This window comes from Sitophilus oryzae, unplaced genomic scaffold (genome assembly GCF_002938485.1).
Source record: "Sitophilus oryzae breed Bouriz unplaced genomic scaffold, Soryzae_2.0 scaffold_1443_pilon_pilon, whole genome shotgun sequence".
Taxonomy (NCBI): domain Eukaryota; kingdom Metazoa; phylum Arthropoda; class Insecta; order Coleoptera; family Curculionidae; genus Sitophilus; species Sitophilus oryzae.
The window spans coordinates 2,795,284-2,814,553 of record NW_022146108.1 but is presented as its reverse complement, the minus strand read 5'-3'; the positions used below and the strand labels follow the sequence as shown (position 1 = coordinate 2,814,553).

General features: G+C 34.1%; 1 protein-coding gene across 1 annotated transcript in view; it reads right to left on the bottom strand.

The window, feature by feature from the left end:
* Window positions 1-1,327, bottom strand: part of LOC115877302 (discoidin domain-containing receptor 2-like) — a 111,849-nt gene extending 110,522 nt beyond the window's left edge. Inside the window, exon 1 of the mRNA XM_030893436.1 lies at window positions 1,061-1,327. The gene's annotated coding sequence lies outside the window, so the exon portion shown is untranslated. The remainder of the gene's footprint in view (window positions 1-1,060) is intronic.
* Between the last annotated feature and the right edge of the window lie 17,943 nt (window positions 1,328-19,270).

Genomic DNA, 19,270 nt, shown 5'->3' with positions numbered 1-19,270 from the left:
TTTCAATATTATGATTCCATTTTTATTATTTTTCATCACGCGACATGTTTGATGAGAAACCCCTTTTTATAAGCCATAAACAATTCGATCAATATCTTCCATTGCTTATTAGTACATATATAGGTAATAAATTATAACCAAACCAAACTCATTATTAATTTAACACAACAATAATTTGGTTTAAACAAAACAAATACCTATTAAAATTAATTAATTTTTCATTAAATTCCAGAAAGTAGCTAGAACATTATGTATTATTTAAATTTATTTATTTCATTTAATTATAAATAAATTAACATAATATTTATAATTAATTACTGTTTTGTCATCAACTTATATCACAATGTTTTGTAAATTTAACTTCAGTATAAAATGGAACAAAAATTTAAATTATAAATTTTAATTGATGACGTTTTTTGGTTTGAATTTATATTTTATTTCTTTTTTAATTTTATTTTACATTCTTAGAGCTGAATTTTTATCATAGTTATTACATGATTTGTTTTGTCTTTTTTTCCAGTAGAAATTTATTTGTAACTTTATAAATATTTTGGTTTTATTTCGAGTTATATCGATCCAAATATTACACTAAGATCCATTTTATCACACACTAAACCAATGAATACAGAACAACAAACAAAAAATGTAATATACAAAATACCATGTGAATGCGATAAATTTTGAGGAAAAAAATGCGAAAGTTTGAGGCTTTTTGGTTTTACCTTATTAAGTTATTTGGTGGTAATTGTTAATTTTGAAGTTTAACCTGATATATAGGTAATGTCATTTTAACAGAACGTCAACGGTTTTTTGTAGACGTATCTGTTTAAAAAAAAAACGAGAACAGTTTAACAAAGTTCGATTTAAATTTAACTAGAAGTAAGCAAATAAATAACAAAAATAAAAAACAAAAGACTAATAAAGAAAATAGGAAAAACCTAAAACACAATAAAAAAGGTATTATTATTTACGTTTTAAGTGTATCAACTAAAAGGAAAGGCAAATGAAAGATATTTTTGAAAAACTACTAAAATAACAAAAACTCAAAACTAATATTTACCTTGTGACGAAAAATCGCAGGTATTCCAAAATAAAAACGAAAACAAAATTCCAAAAAACGCACTTTCACCAAAAACAGAGGTCCGTAATCGATAGACACTTAACACGCAATAGTTTACAGTAAAAAATACTCAATCTTCCTTCTCTACCAACAAGATTTAAAAAAAAAAAATTACGCGCGCGGAACGACAAAATTACAATCTTCGACCATAGATTACGTGGAGAGCGTTATAACCTCGGGTCGGTGCTGCCAACGACGCGCTCGCAGATCTACTGATCTGTCCGTCGTGTGCCTCTTTTCCCAAACCCGACCAATGGGAGAGCGGGTCTACCCCCACCACCGTCGATTATCGGCGCGAAGAAGGTGGATTTTCGGATAGGATCGGCGGATGGGATCCGATAATTTGGTCCACGGCAGCATCGGAGCAGGTTGTGTCGGCGCTCACATGTTCCAACATACGCTGTAATTGTTCTCGTTCTTATTGAAATTTAAAACTCATTTTTTAAAATTTTGACATTTAAGTTGACACATTTCATATTCTTCTGACGTTTTGAAAGTTGTTTCATTTCGCAAATAGTTACAAGACATTTTTCTTTTCGTTAACTAGTAACTAGTGATGATATATGTATTATTATATGATTCGCCAATAGTCCCTTTAAGAAACAATTTTTTAAGTCATTTATTACTGCTTCTTCTTGGAATAGTTATCCCTGAGTAAAACAGCTATTCAAGCCTCTTGTGATCCGGATATCCAACTTTCGTAAAATCTTTTTGGTGGCCTTTTAGGTAGTCTGTGTATGTTGGATGATCGCGCCCATTTTGCTATTATGTCATGGCCCATTCTTGTTCTTACCAACCCCACCTTCTTGCTCTTCACGTACCCTCACTTTGTCTTGCATTTCCAATTCCTTTCTGATGTGCTTTCGAATTATATCTTGATTGTTCTTAATACTTTCATTTCATTTGTTCTGGGCATTGATTTGGTTTTTGATGTTTCGGCTGCTGTTTCTCTGACGTAGGTAAGCACTTGTAATGTCTTTAATATGGCTAGGTTGGGCAAATCACTGTTAGAAGCAATAAAATTTAAATAAGAACTTTCAATGTCATACTCTTTTAATTACTCGTTTAAAGGTACGAGAAAAATAATCAGCATTATTATTCATTGATTCAACATACTCAAATTATTAATACATTAACAAAATTTGAAAGTATTAAAGTATTAAGTATTAAAGAAAGTTGCAATCTGTTAGTGGCAAGTGGAGGAATCCCTTTTTTTGCCAAATAAAGTTACTATTCATGGCACTGGTTTTAATAGTGAATTTCCTACCATAAAGATATTGATAAAACTTTTTAACACCAAAAATAATTGCTAACGCCTCTTTTTCAACTTGAGAATATTTTGGCTGACAACTTGACAAAGGATGGAAAGGATGCAAAGCTAATAGGCTTTTCCTCATTATTAATTACACGTGAAACCATGGCACCAACACCATAATAAGAGCTTTCAACTATCAATTTCACTGATAATTCTGGATTATAATGCTCCAAAACAGGAGCAGCACTAATAATATTTTTAACTTTATTATATTTCCTAGTACATTCATCGGACAAATTAAATTGCATGCTTTTCTTAAGCAAATTATACAAAGGTTGAAGTACTGAGGCAGCATTAGTTATAAATTTATTGTAAAAATTAATGAAGCCCAAAAATGACCTAAGTTGTATTATAGTTTCAGGTAATGGAGCTTCGACAATCGCTTTAACTTTACCTTTACTTGTTTTAAGTCCATATTACACAAGTCTTGTATATGCGAATTTTGAGCTATTGTTAGTCAGATAGGATCAGATAGTTGGTAGTTATCTAATCCTAGCTGGTAGTATCTCAAAAGAAAAAAACATCACAGTAACAGCACTGGCCACAAAATAAAATTTTCTTGTTTTTTGAAGTGAAACTTTTTTACTCTCAAAATTAAAACTACGTCGAATACTTAATACGCATCAGATTCAGAAGTCACGTGACGTGGCGATATTTCTTTACTAAATATATTATGGTAAATTCACACAAGTTTTGTGAATATGTCTTCTCCTTCTTCTAGGTGCCTTCTCTGTTGATGTGGCGATGAATATGGCATATGACTCTCTGTCCAGACCTTGGTGAATAAGGGTATTTCCGTCGGTGTGGGCCCAATCTCGTATGTTATATAACCATGATTTCTTTTTCCTCCCTATGCTACGTTTTCCATCGATTTTTCCTTTTATTAATGAATATTTTACTGAATATTAATTACCAATGAATATAATATGTCTAGGGACATGTAATTTTACTACAAGATTGTATTTTTGATTTAAAAAAATTAAATTTTAAACTCACAAAACTCATTGTGAAAATAATATCGTTTAGTAATATTCATTTAATATTAATTAACTGTTTTGCAAAATTACATTTTTTTATGAAACTATGCAAGAATATCTTATTTTACAAGTTTTTTATTGAAAATACTCTAATGTATCAATATTTTTTTTGTAAAATTACTTATATTTTTTTCAGTGAGAGGTAAATAACTTAATTTCAATCAGCCTTCCACTCCTTTATCACTACATTGTAACGTTTTTAGTTCGTTACATGTCTTTTTTACATATAATATATGATGTCTGGCCTATCATCACCGAATTCCCTCTCGTTCAGGCCGGATAGATTATTTGACGCGTAATTTTTACGTTCCCTGGTCGCCAACCCTGTGATCGTTCGACACAACCCTGTTACTATTCTGTGAAGGCGCGCGCTGTCAACTTCGCTTCTGTCAACTCTCCGTGCTTAACCTCACTTTGTTTTGACGCTCTGTTTTATCCCAGCTTTTAGAAATGGTGATTATTTAAATCTTGCTGTATAATCTGAATCAGCTGCTATTTCAAAGCAACAGGTAAAGATGAGATATTATCCTTTTAGATTCGATATTATTATTGAATATTTTTAGGGTAGAGTTACGGATGTCCCAACTTGTATTTGTATTTGGCTGGCACGTTGGCGTCCCTTTGCTTTTGTCCTCCAGAATGTCATTTGGAAGAAAGGACAGATTGTTTATTATTTATTGAGCCCTCGGAAGTATTTCGAGGTAGGTTCATTTTGTTTATTAGACGGTGTTTGATTTTAAACAAGAGTTTCGTGTTCTTAGGGTCTTACGGACGGACATTGTCTTACGGACAAGTGTCCAAGGTATGGACTATTTTTCAAGGTCCTAGTAGTGTTCTCTTGTGCCACTATCTTATGGACGGATGTCCCATGGACAAGTGTCCCCAGTAGGATTGATTTGTCTTACACATAGAGTGCCCCAGCGTGGATGTGGCTTGAGCCCCGTGCTGCTTCACCCCCATTTCTAAGCCTGGATCGCCGACAGACAGTACAGAGATGCTAGACCTCCTCGCCTGCTACTGTTTGAAGCAGGGTTACATAAAAGAACAGCTAAGTGTATATTTAAGTTCTAGTTTTGCATTTAACATCTAAAATGTTTTCAGTCTTAAACAGTAACGTACATTTTAAACAATAGCGTACAGACTATATTTAGTGGTTAGATTATTAAGGATATTTATGTCGATGCAGTAGTAAAAGTGTGATTTAGATTTTAGATTTCATAATATCACGCATTGTAATAGTATTACTTTCTATAGACATTATTATTACGCTATACTAACAGATGAATAACGAGATAGATTCTAGAATCTACAGGTTGCAACACATCTGATTTAACACCGTATAAATTTAACAATTTAAATAAAGTAATGCTACTTTTCCTATATTTTTATAACGTTACACGCATTGTATTTTCTTTATAGTCTTTTCATAGAACGTATTTAATATTATTTACATATATAGTTTTACTCAACAAGTAACCACTATAATAATTATATTAATTGTACAATGCTATTTACCATCAGAATTCATCACGAATAAATATAGTCATTAGTTTTAAGTATTATACAACGGTGTTTTCTTTCTCTGTACATGCCTGGCGCCCAATATCTATATATCTTTTGTTTATTACTATTGATTAATTTTCTCTCTAGTGAAATACCTTATCCACGACTGCTCTCCGATGAAAAGCGGCCGTTCGCAGTGGTAGTTGTTTAAAAAACGCTATAACATACTCCCATTAACTACTCCACAAACAAGCCAACGCCAGATGGTTTTCGTTCAATTCAATTCCACCAACATACTCCTCCAGAAAGAAATAACAAGGGATTTCTGGTACAGTTCTTTCGCTCGTTCAGTTCCTCGTAACCCAGATGACGGTCGCAAAGTGGCCGAAACAATGGCATCGGGCTCGTTTTAAAAATAAATATTTACTTTTGGCGTATCGTACCGTACGCAGACACGGACAGAGAGGACATGAGAGACAGTTGTCAAAGGGAGAGGAACTTTTCGGTTCCCGAAGGGTTTTTCTGGGGGCAGAATATTATGCAGATGAAAGGATTTTTGCGAGGTGTGTTTGGCGAGCGAAGGGTTGATGGGATAAAACAGGGCGATTTAAAGTGGGTTGGTTTTAAAATTAAAAGGTTTAGAATTATAACATTAAAATCACTTATAATATCACCGAGAATATTACAGGGTAATTTATTATCTCTAAATAAATGAAAAATATTTTTTTGTTCAAATTAGAATTAAGAAAAAATATATTAATCAATTAATAAATTTAATATACAGGGTGGTCCGAACTGTATTCCGGAAACTTCGGCAGCATATTCTACAGATAAAAATATGTAAGAAAGTCCGTATAAATGTATGTCCTAAAATGCCTAGTTTCGAAGATAGAGGGTGGAGAAGTTTCATTTTTATTTCGATTTTTTATTTAAAAAATAAAACGGGTGATTTTTTTCGCTTGGACACGCATAATTTATTTTGCCTTTTTACATATTTTGAAATATTTTAAAAAATCATACAGGGTGTTCCAAAAAGTTGGGTAATTGATTAACCACGATTCTGCTTAAACTGCTTGACGTAAAAAACTTATTTTTGGCAAACAGATTTTTCGAAAGTCAAATTCCAACGAGATGAAACTACCCCTCAAATATTACCAAGTTATATAATAATATCGTCAAATTGTTTTTTTTCATGCTGACATAAATGTGAGAAAATTTTATCCAGTTTGTATGTTAATGGAAATTCTTGCTTTGCTTTATCATCACCATTACAAATGATTAATTCGACGCGAACGAAGTCGCGGGTACACGCTAGTTTTTTTTTGTTTCATAAAATTTTTCGCACGCCATTATTGGATAAGCGTATTAGTTTTACAGAGCGCATCGAATTTTTTGTTTTTTTTTAATCAGAATCCAAAAATAAAGCTCGTGACAAGTGCTTGTATACTGCTCCCGTCAAATATCTGTCAAATATTTACCCAGGATCGCTTACATCGGCGAGAATCTGTCGACGGGGAGGCGCCACAATCGCCACCACGGTCATCGACGCAAGCAGTAACATTATAGCTTGGTTAAATAGCGTCTCTGGCCCAGTTACCCTCGCTGACCTCACCTCGACTTTGTCACCTCCTCCCCTCCATCGCGCCTTCCATCTCACACTTCCGGTCCGAGCTTCCGCTGTCATCCCACGTCACGCGGCGGAAATTAGGTTTGGCCGAGGTTAATGCGTTTAACAGGCAAATTTTATATAAAAGTTCGCGATATATGTTAACCCTTTTGCGATGACCATGCAGGACAAGGGCTGGGGTCTATACGAGGTTGTTCAAAAAGGTACACATTTCCATCAAGAGTTGTTGTCCATTGTAAAATGTAGAATGTTTAGGAGGGGAGTTAATCACCGCGACTTTACAGATCTATTGTGTTCTTGAGTTATAACGAGTTATAACTCTGCAGTCTACAGTCTGCAGTCTATATCCTTCGTGCAGTCTCAGGGCTTTAACAAAAGCCACGCAGCAAGATTTTTACCAAGAAAACTTTTTTACGTAAAAAACTTCGTAAATGTAAATTTTTTTACTCAGTAGTTTTATACAAGTACGAACGAAAAGTTACGAGGCATGTTTTTTAAGGAAGTACCGTTTTGGAATTAAAAAAAACGTGCAAAGATATCGCAATAATTTTATTTTTACATGAAAGCCTGTACCTTAATCTACTTTTCTACATAATTTCCGTGAATATTGAGGCACTTGTCATAACGTGGCACCAGTTTTTCAATACCCTCCTCATAAAATTCTGCCGCCTGACTGGTTAACCACTGTATCACAACTGTTTTGACTTCGTTATCGTCTTGAAGATGCTGACCACCCAGGTGTTTCTTCAAGTGCAGGAATAAATGGTAGTCACTGGGCGCCAGATCAGGCTGTATGGAGGATGATCAGAGTTTCCCATTTAAAAGATTTGATGAGATCTTTGGTCCGATTAGCCACATGTGGACGGGCATTATCATGCAGCAAAACAATACCCTTACTCAACTTGCCACGTCTTTTGTTTTGGATTGCACGGCGCAGATTGTTCAATGTCTCACAATAAGATGCTGCCTTGACTGTCTCATTACGAGGCAGAAACTCCACTAGCAATACTCCTTTTCTGTCCCAAAAAACTGCACATGATTCTCCGGGCAGAAATTGTTTGCTTAAACTTCACTGTTTTGGGTGATGATGAATGTCGCCATTCCATGGACTGTTGTTTCGATTCTGGTGTTTCGTAGGCCACCCATGTTTCGTCACCAGTAACAATTTTGTCTAAAAAATCTTCACCTTCATTGTGGTACTGCTCAAGGAAAGTCAATGCACTGCCTAAACGTTGGGTTTTGTGCAAATCCATCAACATTTTCGGAACCCAACGTGAACACAATTTCCGGTAATTCAAGTTCTCGGTCACAATGCGATACAAAACACTACGAGAACATTGAGGAAAGTAGTCGCACAATGATGAAATTGTAAAGCGTCTGTTTTCTTTCACCTCTTTGTCCACTTTCTGCACCGAATCTTCATTAACGACCGAAGGACGCCCACTCCGTTCTTCATCATGCACATTTGTGCGGCCATCTTTAAATGCTCTCACCCTTTTCCTTACCATTCCATCACTCATAATGGTTTGTCCGTAAACTTCACAGATCTCACGATGAATATCGATCGGTTTTACGCCTTTAGCACTAAGAAATCGTATGACAGCCCGTACTTCACAATCGGCGGGGCTCACGATTGTCGGAGGCATCTTAAACACTCAATAAACAACGTATACAATGAAGAATCAGACTGTACTGGCGTCTGTGCATAGACAAGAGATGTAGGTAACCAGCGCGCATGCGCGGAACGCCGACCGTAGCGCTGCGGCGGCGGAATCGCAAAAAGGTACTTACTTAAAAAACATGCCTCGTATTATTCTTCAAACCAGTTAAAAAATATGTAGGTGGCACCCTCTACAAGTAGGAGTCATATTGACACCAAAGTCAAATTTCTTTTGTCAAAAAACCCCCAGACACCAATTTTCATCCAAATATTGACGTTACTTCAGAAATTATTTGGAAAAAATCGAAATAAAACTGAAATTTCTATACCCTGTATCTCCGAAACTAAGCATTTAAGGAAATACATTTATACGAACTTTTTTACTTATTTTTATCTACAGAATATGCTGCCAAAGTTTCCGGAATACACTGCGGACCACCCTGTATAGTGTTATTTAATAATTCAAAAATCGAAAAGGAATTGGATATACCGTGCTGGCAACTGTTACTTTTGGGTCGGCATTTACATGTGTGGAAGTAAATCGCATAGGGATCTTATTAAGTCGGAGTGAGAGAAATGCGACGGTGTGCTGTTGCGGCGTTGCCGATACGCCTTTCCCTATCAAGTAAAGTAAAATCACGATCGCAAACCGCTTATTTTTAAAAGACTTTTTTTTCAAGAGATAACTAGATAAAATTATTAGGTTTGTAATGTTTCTGAGCATCTGAAATGGAATTATAAAAACTCAACTTTTTAACACATAACAGGCCATAACTCAAGAACTATTTTACAATATGTTTACATACGAAAAATTCGATAAGGTGATAAAGATTTTCACATACTGTCTACAAAGAAAATACAGCAGAAATATTAACAAAGTTCTTGAAAAAACTACAATCTATTATTTCTAATAGATTTCGAGATATCGATATTTGTATTCAGAGTTCTAATAGCGCGACCACTATCGAACACCCACTCAATTCCACTTATTTTTACCAAAAATGCAAGTGTTTCTAGCTTGCACTTAAAAAAATTCAAGCTATATTGAAAATTACAACGACTCGTTAATAAATAAACAAATCAAGTATCACGAGACGTAATTAAATCGTGAAGCTGAACGCGTGACGTACACCTTTCCCTAGAACTTTAAGTACTGACAGAGGTATTGATTGGGTCGACCGGTCAACTGCGACAAATCTGCTATATCCCTTTCCACGTCTCTTAGCGATGTACACAGTTTCTCGGTTTATTTCATACGTTTGGCAACGTGTTTACTGTCCTCTCTTTGTTCAGTACATTGTAAACGCATTGTACTCTTCTTACATACGGAAATCTCGACCCAAGACTAACCTTTGCCAGCCCTTAGTATGTTCATGTATATGTTAAATGATAAATACGTATAACTTTTCTACGAAAAATGAGTTTTATGTAGAGGAAATTCATCAAGAAATAAAAAAGCAGAAGTACCTATATGATTAGATATATTATTATTCAACAGCCGCTTCGGGCTATAACTTGTACTATTTATCTTTAAGCGCTATTTAACGCAAAACTACTCTATATAAATTTAATGGTCCAAATGTTATGGGAGTTTCGAAATATTGAATTCCAGTTCGGCATACGAAATTTTATCGTTAGTAAAACAGATAATTGAAGTATTAAACTCATCCATTACGTAAAATGCTAAAGTAAAAGCAGTGTATTGGCCATATTATTATATAATAGCTCTAAAAGCTTAAAAAGCTCATGACTTGATTGGTTATCTTTATCCATTTGTTTCTGTCTTTCGCCTGTATTCTCCACCCATCCACTCTTATCCCTCTCAAGTCCTCTTCAACATCCTTTTTCCATCCGATTCTCGGTCTACCCCTCCTTCTCTTTCCACCTATTTCACGTTTCATTATCATACTAGGAATTCTTGCTTCAGCCATTCTTTCAATGTGTCCCAGCCATCTCAGTCTTTGTGCTCTTGCTACTCCCATTATACTCTGTGCCCGATATAGTAGCTTTAATTCTTCATCTGTTCTTCTGGTATATATGTAGTCTATCTTCTTTCCTCCAAAAATCTTCCTCAGTATTTTTCTTTCCCAAATCTCCAGCTTCGAACTTTCCGTTGCATTGAACGTCCACGTTTCACATGCATACAGCACTATTGGTCGTATCATATTTTGGTACGTTCTAATTTTTAAACTTCTAGAGATGTTCTTATTCTTAATAATTTTTTCAAAACCTCAGAAAAACAGACGGCCAAGCTACAATTAATACCAATGAATAAATGGAAGGAATACTACGAAGAACTCTTAACGGAAAATAGACAGGAATACGCCACAATATCACCCACAGAGATAAATATTTCCGGAGAAGTTATTAACATCGACATACCGCAAACGAAAAAGGCAGTGGCAGCACTGAAAAATAACAGAGCCCCGGGACCGGAGAATATTCCAGGTGAATTGTTAAAATGTGGAACAGAAAAACTATTTAAAGCCTTAACCTGGTGTATAAATAGATTCTTGAACGGCGCCCCAATACCAAAAGAGTGGAAAATCGCCTATATATGCTCAATCCACAAAAAGGGAAATAAACAAGTGTGTTCCAACTATAGAGGTATATCAGTAACAGGTACCCTAAGTCGATTATACGGACGAATCCTTAGAGATTTAATAGAACAGGAATACCAACAACAAGAAGAGGAGGAACAATCTGGTTTTCGGACTGGGAGAACCTGTACCGATAATATTTTCTGTCTGAAACAACTAATAGAGAAAAAAAGTAGTATTGATCAGGAGACACACCTCATGTTTATTGACCTTCACAAAGCATATGATACCGTTCCAGTTAACAGACTATTCAAGGTACTACAGGACACCAACATTAACTACACCTTAATTAGAGCTCTGAAAAACTTGTACGAAGAATCGACATCACAAATTAAAATAGGGAACACATTATCTGGAAGATTCTTTGTCAATAAAGGTCTACGACAAGGATGCTGTGTTTCTCCCACATTATTTAAAATATATGTAGCAAAGGCCTTGAGACAATGGAAGAGAAAATGTAATGGAATGGGCATTAATCTGGGAAATACCTGTCTATATACCCTGCAGTTCGCAGATGATCAAGTTCTTATGGCCAACGACAAAGATGATTTGGAGTACATGACAAGGAAACTACAAGAGGAATATCAACGATGGAGTATGGAAATAAATACAGGAAAAACTAAATATCTACCTATTGGTGCAGAACTATCTAGCGTACATCTAGAAAATGAAGAGATAGAAGCCTGCAATGACTACACCTATCTAGGAGTAATATTTGATACAACAGCTAAAGATGACAAAGAAATTAAAAAACGAATATCACAAGCTAGAAGAACAATTGGCTGTCTGAATGGAGTATTTTGGAGTAATGAAATAAGGAAGAAACGGAAGATCGATATATACGAGACCCTGGTAAAGAGCAGTCTACTTTATGGTGCAGAGACTTGGCAAATAACGGAAGCCAACCGAAAAAAACTGGAAGCGGTAAAAATGGATGCCTATAGAAGAACCTTAGGAATTTCCCGAAGAGATAGAGTCCGAAACGAAGAAATCCAACAGAGGATAGGAATAGAGGGATCTTTGGCAACCGACATCGAACGCCAACCACTTATGTGGTACGGACATGTCCAGAGGATGGATGACACACGACTTCCAAAACAAATTATGCAATGGATACCCCAACATCGAAGAAAACGTGGAAGACCTAAGAAGGCTTGGAAGGAGGGTGTCACAAGAGCAATGAGTGCCAGAAATCTAAGCGAGGGACAATGGAACGATCGGAAGACGTGGAAGTTAGGCAACGTCGCAAGACGTTCTAAACCGATATATATATATATATATATATATATATATATATATATATATATATATATATATATATATATATATATATATATATATATATATATATATATATATATATATATATATATATATATATATATATATATATATATCTTTCCTTCTCAAAATCCCTATCTGACCACTCCATAAATATATATTATTATTTGTACAGGGTGTCCCACTTAAGAAGGATACAAGCCAATACCTGGGTTGTTTGTTGAGCGATCTTTTTCATTTTTGGCAGGAGGCTGTATGGCTATAAGACGTACATTTTACCCAGGGTAAGAAATGCGATACCTCATAGATGTACGTTTTAATTGGGTTTGATATTTTTCGAGTCATGAGTAAACTACCCTTAGGGCAGTATTTATTTCAAATCTGATAAACTATATTGAATCCTCCTTACCCAAGATACTTAAGTTCTAATTTTGATTAATATTGATACAGGGTGTGTTATTAAAATAAGACAATAATCGATTAAGTTTTCAAATAGCTCCCATAATAATCCTTCCATAATAATTGTTCCATAATAAATTTTAAGATATTCCTCAATAAAGCGAATAAAAATCATATTTCAGATTCCATTGAAAACTGGGGTTTTAAATTATTTTGTAACTCATTTTATTCTACTTAAAAATTACTTAAAAAACAATTTTTTAAAGTAAACAAAATAAATTGAAAATATTTAGTTTTTTTGTATCGTATCTTAATTATTATGGAAGCTATCTGAAAACTTAAATCGATTATTAATTGATAATTGGATATAATTGGTTATTGATAATAAACCAGTTGTTAATCCAGTGGCGTCGTAAGTACTTAAAAAAATAATAATAAAAATAAAAATGTCTTATTTTAATGACACACCCTGTATCAATATTTACAAAAATTGGAACTTAAGTATCTTAGGGAAGGAGGATTCAATATAATTTATCAGATTTTAAATAAATACTCTCCTAATGGTAGTTTACTCTTGACTTGAAAAGTATCAAACCCCATTTAAACGTACGTCTATGAGGTATCGCATTTCTTACCCAGGGCAAAATGTACGACTTATACCTATGCAGCCTCCTGTCAAAAATGAAAAAGATCGCTCAACAAACAACCAAGATATTGGCTTGTATCCATTTTAAGTGGGACAACCTGTATATATAAATTATATTATTACAACCAACATTATAAATCAAATATATTTTCTATCCTCGTGAGATCGAAATTTCTCATAATACCCTTCAATTTGTTATTTTCATAGTTTGTTTATAACTATTAAACCTAAGTTATAAACAAAATTGTACCAAATGCCTAAAATATGCAATAAAACTTTGTATAATGTCAACGACAAGCTAGAATTTTATACATCAAAAAGCATCAATTTGGTTTTGATTTATGTTTACTGCATAAAAAATTTTCCTGCCTAAATGAAGTAACTGACAACATTAACTGAAAAACATTAATTTGAAGGCCGACTAAATGAAGTAACTGACAATAATAGCAATGAGTTATGTAAGTAAGTACACAAGCAAGCACGCCGCCATGTAAATATTTATTTGAACGTCTTTCAATGGTTTTTACTTTCAAAATGTTAGCTTAATATATACAGCCTCGTAAATATTTCTGTTTGTTCCTATAATGATGTAAGATTAAATTAAGAGCATAGCAAATATTAAATATTACCATAGTATAGGCCTAATATTTTTTTTGGAATTGATATACCTAGAACTAGCATGAATATTTAACCCTTTAGGGTAGAAAGTTTAAAAAATAAAATTAAAAATTTGATGGATGTTTGAAATGCTCAAAAATAAAAAAAATAAATATTTATTATTTCGCATCATGATTTTTTTTTCACGTCCTAGAACAAAAATATGTTCATTTTGACATTGTTTTCAACTGACGCTTCATATATATCACCTAAATCCATAAATGCGAATTTTGAGTTTTATCTGGCTTTACTGTTTTTGAGAGTAAATTTAATTTTTACCAGTTGGTTGATACGTATTGCACATATGGATGGACAACGAGCTTGTCAAAAATGGAAAAAAAATGTTGAAATTTGTCGAATATATTTGGTGTAATGAATATTTCCTCATAATGAAATTATTTGGATTGTTAAATCCTCAACGAAATTTAGAAATTAGGGTTTTAATATTGTGTTTCAAAACTATATGAATTTTAGTATAAAAGCTATGTACCTATTATCCCAAGTAACACAAGATATGCTTTCTTATTACTTTCTTCTTTATAAATGCTATATAAAAGTGTCGGAGGCAGTTGGATAGCTTTATAAGAATGTCCGTTTACACTAAATGGCCATTTAAGCAATATTTCTTTATAATATAGCTGTAAGAACGTTCTTAAATATAAATAATACATAACATAAGGAGTTTATAAGGCACCTGTAAGCACTAACCAAGCAATTAAAAATCCAGAATATTTTATATTTTTAAGCGATTTTATAAAGCTATTATACCAGGTGCGTCTCAAAAACCCCTATAACTTTTTTATTCTTTCAGTTAAAAAAACGATGTATGACATAAATTAGGATTGATTGACGTATTCAATTGTTTTCGGTCACTTCCTTTTTCACCGGAAATGACTACAACTTTTGATTTTTAAATGGCACTCACGGTATTTTTTACTTTATTCGATAGAAAATAACACTCTGAATAGAATGACATATCATATGTCAACTTTTGACATTTTCGCATATGGTTTATCTGAAATTATAACTTGCGGTTTGTAACAAAAATTTGACTCGAAATAACAAGTGTGTGGTATCAAATTATTTATAAAAAAATGCTTTTTTCGAATATTCTAATGAGCCACCCTCGTTCCATTTGAAAAAATTGAGATATAATTAAAAATACGATTTTGGCATTTTTTAACCGATCAGGAAAAGCCACGAAAAACATTAGACGATCAAATTTATTTTTCCAAGGCTCCTTGATAAAGAATTAGTGTTTTTAACATCGCCGATGCACTCTAGATTGAAATTTAAAATACGATTTTTTTATTAAGCAAGAATGTCAATAGTTGACATATGATATGTCATTCTATTCAGAATGTCATTTTCTATCGAATAAAGTAAAAAAATAGTGAGGTTGCCATTTAAAAATCAAAAGTTCTAGTCATTTCCGGTGAAACAGGAAGTGACCAAAAACAATTGAATGCGTCAATCACTCCTAATTTGTGTCATATACTAACATACCAAATCTTGATTTTTATCTGAAAGAATAAAAAAGTTATAGGTGGTGAGCCACTTTTGATACGCACCCGGTAGAGTGATCGATTGCATAACAGAGAAATGCTTATAATTTTTTATTACAAATACTCTTTATAAATGCTTCATTAGGTACCCTGAGCTTATTAATACGCATTGATCAATTAATACGAAACATAGCTTTATTACTAAATATAACCCACTCTGTTTTATTATCGATATGTGTCAGTACACCCTTATAACACTGTTATAAGATCATGTGCCATCTGTGATACACTGCTCGGATTTCTAGAAATTCTTCTATAAAACTGTTATAGGAAATAAACATAAATTGGCTCTATAGAAGCATTTTATTACGCATATACGATATTTTTCAGCCAAAATAAAGCGTTTATAAAACAAATGGCTGCAAACGAGCTCTACCAGATACCAGATTTATACATTTTTTTAATGTACTATATAACTGCTTATAAATCAATTATTTTTCTCAAAAAACTGTTTTGGAGTGTGTTTATATCAAAGCTTAAAATAGCTGAATAAGAGTTGCACCTAATTTGGGCATATAATTGCTCTATTAGTTCTGTAAGTACATTTCCTAGCTGAAATAATAAAATCTCATGCTGGATTAATTTGGTGATATAGCAGTTCTTAAAACCCTAAAAAATAATTTGTGTTACTGGGGTATTAATGCAGTAAACACCACAATTATTACTGACCATTACAATAAGGCAATAAATTATTTTACATGGGGAGACAGAGTGGAGTATTCTAATAAAATCTCGATTTGCCTCGAGTCGTCGTCATCTAAAAGTCATTCGCAATGATAAAGTGGCTGCATATTCGTAGCCGTTGTGGTGGAAGTCCAGATAAGGGCCTTTTGCTCTCCCGTTTCCTAGCTCGGTGCACCGCAGAGGGTCTGTCTAGACTATAAGCGAGTGTTTTCGCTAGCCGCAAAATTACTGAAACAACTGAATGTAGTCAAAGGTCGTCTATTATGAACGCAAAAACATTAAATGATGTTATGTTCTTTTACATATTTGCCAGAAAATAATAGATTACATGAGATTTACAAATTAAAACTTTTTCTTACCTTCATTTTCTTAGTTTTAGAAATTTCAGAAAATGCGTAACCATCTTATGTGATGCCTGTCAAATACTAGTTAGCGAGTAATGGCAGTTTGTATGTATATAAGAGTTGGAAAGGTGGTATGAGATTTGAGACTGTTCCCACAATCACTAGTCGGTTAATGTTCGTTGGTATTCTCGTGCCATATTTAGAAACCTATACCGGGTGCGTCTCAAAAGTGGCTCACCCCTATAACTTTTTTATTGGGTATGTTAGTATATGACATAAATTGGTATTGATTGACGTACTCAATTGTTTTTAGTCACTTCCTGTTTCACCGGAAAAGACTACAACTTTTGATTATTAAATGATAACCCTCGGTATTTTTTTACTTTATTCGATAGAAAATGGCAGTCTGAATAGAATGACATATCATATGTCAACTTTTGACATTTTCTCATATGGTTTATTTGAAGTTGTAACATGCGGTTCATAACGATAATTTGACTCGAAATACCAAGTGTGTGGTACCAAATTATTCGTAAAAAATGCCTTTTCCAAATATGTTAATGAGTCACCATCGCGTCGCGTCGTTCCATTTGAAAAAATTGAGATATGATTAAAAATACGATTTGTGCATGTTTTAACTGACCAGGACTAGACACGAAAAACATTAGACGATCAAATCTATTTTTCCAAGGCTCCTTAAATAAAAATTAGTGTTTTTAACACGCCATGGTTGTGTTCTCTAGACTAGATTATAGATAACTCTAGATTAAAATTTAAAATACGATTTTTTAATGCGAAAATGTCAAAAGTTGACATTATGATATGTCATATTCAGAGTCTCATTTTCTATAACATAAAGTAAAAAAACACCGAGGGTGCCAGTTAAAAATCAAAAGTTGTAGTCATTTCCGGTGAAAGAAGAAGTGAGTAAAAACAATTGAATACGTCAGTCAATCCCAATTTACGTCATATAGTAACATACCAAATCTCGTTTTTTTTTATAAAAAAATAAAAAAGTTATGGGGTGAGCCACTTTTGACACGCACCCGGTATATAGTCCTGTAGCCCATATCGCCTCTCGATACATAACTGTTTCTGTGGAGACTTCCAATCTGACAGATTCTGATCTGACATATTTCCTACATTTCTAATATACTTTTTTTAAATGCTTTATAAGCTCGTTGATAAATCTGAATATGTCAATTTATGGATTTTGTTGATATTTGAAGCGATGAAAATAACGTCAAAACGAGTAAATGTTTTTTCCACTACGCTAATCCTTGTTTCACAAAATTATAAAATTTTCCAGCATATTTTTTTTTGATTTTGTTAAGCTCTTCGAATACATCCATCCGCGCATTCCTGCATAGATAGACAAGCGCCAAAAATTTAAATTACCCAGTAGATAAAAAACAAAATACAACAGAAGCGAGAGCTGCCTGATATGATCAAAATTAAAAATTTCGGCATGTTTTCCCGAAATTTCTCGTCGTTTTTTTGCGAGCTCTTGTTAAACCGGATTTTTTAATAAACTAGTTCTGGAAATTTTGCATGCTACACAAAAATTCCCGTCATTTTTCATAGACGGTAATTCACGAGGTCCGATGTCGATATTAACGGCACCGGTAACCTTCTCCAAATTATATACACCTGTATCGATCCGAGATACAACTTGCACGCTATTGGCTAATTATTGCCTACGGCCCTAAAGGTCTCCGCATACGAAACGATCTACGGGTCGGAAAGTTCGTATTATTTATGATATATATTCTGTTTTTTTTTCTCAGGTAAGATTTCGACAGACGATGACAGAAGAAAAGCAGATGACGTCCCCTACCATTCTATTTATTTTACTAAAAAAAGTTTACTAAACTAACGTAAAGCAAAATCCAAGAACCTGGAAGACTCCATCCGTAACCTGGAATGGGAATCCTCCAACGTTCTAGGACACCCGAAGAAATTTATCAAAAAGTAAGACGGAGGAAAATCGAAGATTTTCCATGATTTAAGTAAGAACAATCTTGGGATTTTCATGGGATTTTTAACTCAATAGTAGTCTCCCCAATAAACACCTCAGTAGTTTGAAACTAAAGAACACCGGCGAATGCAGATTCTGTGGGGAAAATGGGGAAACACCAAAACACCTCATCACTGAGTGCACCGAGACAAAAATTCGTGTCATCTTTGGTGGGACTGATTTCAGAGATGGAGAACTAGCCTCTGTAATACCGTCTCAGATACTGACTTTTGTCAAACCTCTGAGACTGTACGATGAACATGAACATATCGCACGGCAACATGAATACCATAATGGACTGCTTGACGTTCCGCTAATCGAATACTTCCGCTTACCGCTTTCAAAAGCGTCACGTTTTTATATCAAAGTTCCAGAATTCGGGCCCAGGTAGGTAGCTAACATCGAATACTTATATTTAAACTAAGTAATAGGTGTTCTCAAACATTCATGGCCTTCATAAAAGCCAAATACCACCGATAAAACTGCATTCACCGACCAACTTCCAACTTCTCCACTCCCGTCTGTTCCCCCTCGCTCTTTTTTATTGATACAAATATCCGAAAGTTGGAAACGTTTAACTGGCGTCATTTTTGAGGATCGAGCTGCTCTCGGCCATCAATCGGTCTGGCCGAACGACACGCCAGGGAAATCTACGGGATCGGTTATCCGGCGAGTCCCTTTCCGCACGGACAATTAACCATCATCACGCTTCCTTCAATTGCCGTTTTCGCCCTTATTGTTTTTTCCATGTTTTTCCAAATTAAATTTGACGGTCTCTCTAATTTTGTTATATAAAATTTGTGACTAAATAATTT